Source organism: Phyllostomus discolor, chromosome 3 (assembly GCF_004126475.2).
Source record: "Phyllostomus discolor isolate MPI-MPIP mPhyDis1 chromosome 3, mPhyDis1.pri.v3, whole genome shotgun sequence".
Lineage (NCBI taxonomy): Eukaryota > Metazoa > Chordata > Mammalia > Chiroptera > Phyllostomidae > Phyllostomus > Phyllostomus discolor.
This window is the reverse complement of record NC_040905.2, coordinates 15084487-15092055: the sequence shown is the minus strand read 5'-3', so window position 1 is coordinate 15092055 and position 7569 is coordinate 15084487.

The window sequence follows — 7569 nt, the reverse complement described above, 5'->3', positions numbered from 1 at the left end:
AATGAAGATAAGGGAAGAACTCAATGAAAATTTTTAAAAAGAGAGAAAGAAAAATCAATCGAATGAAATTTACTTAAGTAGAAAGTGATGGCCTTTGGTGCCATGGCTGAGAAAGCAAACAATAGTAAACATACAAGTGAATAAAACAATTGAAGGGGCACAGAAAGAATGAAAGTGGTATGTGGGGGAGGGGGGGTTATTCCTTTGCAGTAGGAGAGTGAGGAAGAGTTCTCCCTGATGGATTTAAGGTGACCTTTGCAGAATCTCACCACAAAGAGAGTTCATGAAAGGGGAAGGAGATCAATTGGATTTGAGGGTAGGGAGGAGGGTACAGCAAATATAACGTTTCTGAAGCAGGGAAGAGAGTAGTTCGAGTGACAAAAATCATGGTACAAGCTATGGAAACATACGTTCACTTTTTCATTCAAGAAATATTCATTGGGTGCTACTACTTGTTCTGTGTGCTGGAATTGGAGCAGTAAAAAAAAAGTTCAAAGAAATTTCCCTCATGGAGCTCTCAAATATATATGGAAGGACACAATAAACAAATATATATATATATATATTTTATATATATATATATATATACAAATGTGTATATATATACATATATACACACTGTGCTCAATGGTTATGAGTGCTATGGATAAAGAGAAGTAGATGAAAGAGATGGAGAGTGTGAGGGAAGGGGGAAGATTGCTATTTCAGGAAAATTGCTAAAAAAAGTCTTTTTTGATGAAGTAAAGTGGGAAAAGATCAGCAAGGAGAGGAGTTAGCTGTGAAGATAACTGGCTGAAAAAGATCCCAGGCAGAGGAAACAGCCACTGTAATTGTCTTGTGGTCAGAACACGGTTGGCATAATGGGGAAGCAGGAAGGCGTTCGGTGTGACTAGAGGACCGTGAACTGACGTAGGGGAAGCAAACAGCCAGATCACAGAGGCCAACCAAATGCGCTGTCCTAAGACTGGTTTGTCCACTAACTGGGCAGGATTTCTGGTAAAGAGGTAATATAAACCGAGGTACATTGTAAAAAGGCTCTCTCTGGTCGTTATGAGGAAATTAGACTGGGTGGAGGGAAGGGGGAGTGGGGTAGAGAGGAAATAGGGAAAGAAGAACATATTGGAGTGGTTTCAACAGGACATGGAAAGAGAGACAGCTGGTTTAAACAATGAGACAATAGCAAGAACAACAGCATTCGGTGTGGAGTGTTTTATTGTTATTTTCAGATGGAAAATATGACAGTAAATATGTATGTTGAAGGAAATGATCCATAGATCTGGAAATATTGGTGATGCAGAATATGGGAAGGGGCACTGTTATCATAATTCAGAGTCTAAGGGTTGTCAAGAGCCGAGGGGTTGGCTAGAAATACAGGCCTGAGAAGTCTCTGCTTGGTAGGTGGCTTGCCTGCTGTTGTGTAGGGAACTTGTAGAACATCTTTTCTGATGCTTCCATGTGTCTGTGTTTTTCCCTATAGAACTGGAAATAAGTTCATCTCTTGAGATTAAAGTGAATGGAGGAGATTTTGGAGAACTGAAGTAAGAGTTAATATAAAAATTATTGTTTAGAAAAGGTAAAGAGAAAATTTACTAGAGAAACACAGTACGTATGAGAGGTCTGTTGGGAAAATGTCCAGTCATTGTTAATATAATGAGAACAGTCTGTGCAAAATTGATGTAACCTGGCAGCCAAAGAGAGTGAGTGTACTATAGTGTACATTCAGGAACAATGACGACTTCACTGTACTAGTCAGTGGGGGCAGCAAACGCTATTTAGTGAGCATGTGTACCTTGCATTCACAATGACTGAGCAAGGAGAACAATGAATCTGCATCAAATGTTGTGTAAAGCTTGAACTTTGTTCCATGGAAACTATTCAGATGATTGAGAAGGCTTTTGAGAATGATGCGAGGAATGCAGCACAAATAAAAGTTTGGCACCAGTGCTTCAAAGTCACAGCAAGATCAAGACCATGTTAACTGTTTGTTGCTGTTGTTATTGTTGCTGTTGCTTTAATTGGGAAGGTGTTGTCCATTCTGAGTACACCCATGCAGGCCAAACCATTAATAAGGACTACTACCTCATGTTATTCATCAGTTGAAAGATGAAATATGATGAAAACAGCTGCACTTAGGGGCAACTGGTGATTGGCAGCTTCATCACAATAATGTACCCATGCATGCATCAGGTCTCCTGAAGGGGTTTTTGGTGAAATATCAAATTGCCCAGGTGACTTAGCGCCCCCTACAGCCCAGATTTGGCTTCTGGCTTTTCCCAAGACTAAAATCACCTTTGAAAAGGAAGAGGTTTCAGACAGTACATGAGATCCAAGAAAATACGATGGGGCAGCTGAGGCTGATTACAACAGATTTGCAGATTATTTTGAACAGTGAAAGAGACACTGGGAGAATGATGTGAGGTCCCAAGATGCCTACTTTGAAGGGGACTGAGGCATCATTGTCTTATTTATATTGTCTATTGTATCCCAATGTATCTTCTTCAATAAATTTCTCTATTTTTCAATGCGCACGGCTGGATACTTTCTGGACAGGCCTTCATATGCGGTTGTAGGTACATAACAGAGGCTCTGAAATCAGTATTCCTGGGCTGCATTCAGGGTTTACTGCTTCGTGTTTGGCCCTGTGCTAACTACTTAAAATTCATAGTCTTCAATGTCTTAATGTATGAAGTGGGGAGAAAAAGAGTACCTAAATCACAGGGTGCTCCAAGGATTAAATGAGCTACCCCTCATCTTTAAAATAGTTCCTGACACATACGATGTGCTCAGTATGTCTTTATGTTATTATAGTTAAGTTTTTTATTATAATCGTGCTTACTATTTCTGTAACGCCTTTTTCCCCTATGTATTAAAGAACTTCCCACCTCCCTACTTGTTTTGAACCCCTGGAAGTGGAAACAGAGTAGAACTTGTCCGTGTTCTCCAGACCCAGCAGAGGGCTGACGGTGCAGTCTGAAGTACCAAAGCAGCTGAGAGGCAGAATTTCTTCCTCTGGGGTCTCAGTCTTTTCTTTTATGCCCTTCAACTGATTAGATGAGGCCCACCCATATTCTGTAGAGTAATCTGCTTTATTCAATGTCTTTGATTAAAATGTTAATAAAATCTTAAAAAACACACCTTCATAGTAATATCTAGACAGGTGTTTGTCCAAAAACTGGGCACCATATTCTAGCCAAATGGTCATGTAAAATTAACCCTCACATGGTATAACCAGAAAGGAGGCTGGAGTCTAGGTTTTCCAGTTCTTATTCTTTTGCTCTTTTCTCTACTACCTGTTCTAGAAAGCCAAATTAGAATGTATGGTATGCAAATTTGGGCTTTCCTATCATTTAACAAAAAGGATTCTAGCAAATTTTCACTTGGACCAAAATTTAATAAAATTATCAACAAATGTCACTGGAGTGTGAAAAGTATGTGAAATTAAAACAAATAACACATAAATAACTATTAACAAGATACTGTTACTTTATATCCTATAATCCCCATCTCACCTTAAAAAACTACAGCAATGTGAGTTTCATATTGTGAACAATGAAGTGGGTATTATGAGAGGTTATGACATATGCTCTAGAACACAGCTGCAAGTCTGGGTTCCAAATACAGCAATCTGTAATCTCACAGTTTAGGCTCTCTCTGTTTGGAAATGCTCTGTCTCCTGGTGGGACCTGAAAACAGGACACAGGTTTGAGTCCAGGCTCTACCACTGGGTAAACATACTACTTGGCATATCATTTACAAATACAAGTCCCAATTTCCTTCCTTAAAAGTGATGAAAATAATATCTGTCCATCCAATTTGTATACTTTCTGAGGCCCAGATAAGAAAATTTATGGAAAAGTTTTTTTTTAACTTAAAAATGTCTTCATATATGAGTTCTTACCTATTATTATGAGAAAGAAGATTAGCACTTCCCCTGGTACATGTTGTAAATTTTTTAAAAAATGGAGCTACATCATTATTGCTGATCTAAGAAACCCACACAATTTAAAATAGAGAGGGCCTCAGGGTTTTGTAATTACATGTATTATTGTTTCTTTTATTATATTGTCTTTAAATACAAGCAAAGATTAATTCAAGGTGAGAAATGTTGACGACTGGATAAGAATAAGTCTGCATTCAGTACATTGCAACATCGCAGTTAGTAGTTCCAAAGACAATTCCTAACAAAATACATGTTCATCTTACATGTATTCGGCTGGGTGCTTTGACTGTGCTGACACACAGCTGCCACACAACGCCAGAAGCGGAACGGACTCCTGATGAACAGACGCACCTCACAGTGGCTTCCGTGGGATGGGCCTGCAGGGCGCCCGTCGTTGGGGATTCGTTTAACCTCAGTTCTGTGACAGGCCAGCAAGAGCCGCAGATGTAAAGCAACTCCACAACTCTACCTGACATTTTTTTAAGAAGTAACTTTTATTTCCCCCAACTACAATAAATATCTCAGAGACTGTTCTTTATATATTTGATTCAATAACAAAATCCATAAAGTACTAAATTAACAAAGTCATTCAGCAGTAGAAAGTATCAGAACATTCTATTGTTTGTGGTTAATGATACTTTCTGTGGTCAAAACTTTTTGTCTAGGTGAAGCAAATTCATTCGAGATGTCATAATTTTATTATTCTAATTATCTTCCTTAAAATATAATTTACTCATTTTGATACAGTATTTTCAGCGCTCTGAAAAAGTTAATATATATTAGAATCTCTATACTTCTTTTTACTTCTATATTTTACTTACAAAAATCATATTTCATGTTATCTGTAATATATTACAGAATATTAAACTATATTCAACTTATACACAAACACACGTGCACACACTTCCATATGGAATGAAGAAACTACAATGTAATTTAGCTTGGACACTGAGCAATTCTAGCAATCTAATTAATGTTGGTTTTGTATTTATTTTTATTTTTTAACTTTATTTTCATTGCTTACACTATTACAGATGCTCCCATTTTTCTCCCCTTGGCTCCTCTCCACCCAGCCCTGCCCCCTCCCTCTGGCCATCACCACCCTGTTGTCTGTGCTGATGGGTTCCGTACATTTGTACTTTGGTTAATTCCTTCGTCGTTTTTCATCCAGTCTCCCTAATTTGGTTTTTTAAATACTTTGAATTCACAAAAAATTGAATTTATCCTTGGTCATTTGCTCATTACTATTCAAGGAAAAAAAGTCTTATAAGAACGTAGATGACATTTCACTCATAAAACCTTTCTTTCTTGGTGTTCTTTTATTTATTTTATTGTCCCACCCACAGAGAATTTTATATATACATTCAAGCAAGGTTTTATGTTCCATGTAGCTGTTTTTATTTTTGTTGTTGCTTTGTTTGCAATTAGATGAGATAGTAATATTCTTTTTGTTTTAATTAGTATTTTTTAAATTTATTTGTCTATTTTGGGTAAAGCTACACATAAAGAACTCTACCTGATTTTTTTCTACTAATTCCTACCTTATAGAATATATGCATTATTTTTAGGACTGGGTTACTTGAAATTTTATGTTGTCACTTATATTTACCTGGTTTCACATCTTGAGATGATTGGTAAATCCTGATCTCTAGGACTTCTCTTTTCAACCCTGGTTCTGAGGTTCTCATTTTCTGTTTTCTTCTTCTTCTCCAGGTCATTCACACACACACACACACACACACACACACACAAATACACACAAAATGGAGAGAGACAGCAAGAGATTTTCTCTCTGATTTACATCCTTGTCATGCTAAAACTCTTGCCTTTTCATGGTATGCTTTTTCTAACTTTATACATGGTTGAGTAACCAACCTGAAGGTGTTTCTAAGATTTTGGGTCCACAAAATGATTCTTCTGTAAAGATACTCAGGTCACATTTATAAAATGCAAATCACATCAAACTCCGTCTGTCCTTTCATTAATTTAATTTTAATTTAATTGATTTGTCAAGCTGCTGTGACAGGTGAGGAGGGTACGAAATTGAATTAAATAAGATCAGTAGACTTACGGGCTGATGGCTTAGGAGTGGATTCAAGAACACATCATTTATTAGATCAGTGAGTATTGATTGAGCACTTAGGATACGCCAGGCAATGTGCTGGTAAACAACTTGGAATTTACAAAAGATAAAACATGGTTCTTACTTTCAGAAGCAAATAGTCTAGTAGGGAAGATAAACAGAAAGAAGCCACTGCAATACAATTTTAGGAAATTCAGTGAAGTATATCTATTGTTTAATTAACCAATTTTGTAATACAAATGGCTTACATTTTATAGAGAGCAGATATAGAGACAAACAGTGATGTACATGTGTGCTAGGAAAATGAGTAGTGTTTATTCAATCAGTGAGCAAAATGGTTAACAGACATTGGGTTGAACAGAAAATAAATAAGAAATGTAGGATACTTTTTGAAAGTGGAGGAAATGGGTAGGGCATAGATTGAGGGGACAAGTGAGTTAAATGAAATGATACTTGCTTTTGGCAATAGTACGGATAAACCAAGAAAATGCTATGGGGGAAAAATTCCTTGATTTCAAACCCATCTTTGTCAGTTCCTAGATATGTGACTCTCAACTTCTTATATAGCCACAGTTTTATATTTAGAATGGGAAAAATATATATTTCCCCTCTTGGGTTGTAATGAATAACCAAGAGAAAGTAAGTAGAATTGTTTACACAATTATGAACTCTAGTAAGAACTCAAGGGCAGACAGAATGACAAGAAACTCAATGAAGGTGAAGTATTTCGCTCAGTTGGAGACGTGCTTTCTTTGTTATGATCACCTTTAAAATACTACCCTCCCCCTTTACTCAAATAATCAAATGAAGGGCAGGCCTAGCCACCATCTCAATCCTGCCTGCCTACTTATGTTACACGAGAAACCCAACTTTCAAAACCTCTAACAGCCTTCGACTTTCACCTAATATGCCATGAAATTCAGTGTGCTTCTTAATCCCCTTTTCTTGCCATTGCCCCCTTAGCTTACTGCATTTCTGCTGAACCGTGCAAGTTTCTCTGCACCTAACTAGACCCTTTTGTGTTCACTCTTCTTCATTACGTGATGGCTTTAATTTGGAATTGTCTTCCTTATACTTTTGCAAAGCGTACACCACTCACGTTAAATTCAACTTGGTTTTCAATAACTCTGAGTTCTTTCTAAAGCATCTCTCCTCTAGCCAGAGCTCGCTATCTCTTTATCTATACGATTTCATTCAACTGTGTTGCTAAAATGACTACCTCCCCATTTGTTACTACCTTAAGGATGACCAAATTTAATTTTATGGCCTAAGTACCCTGCATAGTACCTAGTAAATAGGGGAGTGTAAATTTTTTACTTGTTAATAAATAAAAGAAATTTGTGTAGATTTCTGCAGTCACAATTTAAAAAATGAATAAAACAAAATAAACATAATGCATGAAATCAACATATTGAGGAAGAGGTCCAAAAGGAACTTGAGAAGTTGTGGTAAGCAGAAGAATAGAGGACAAAGAATCTTTCACAGCAATAAACACATCACCTCTCTTGATGACTTCAGACACGTGTAATCTATCAGCACAAAGGGA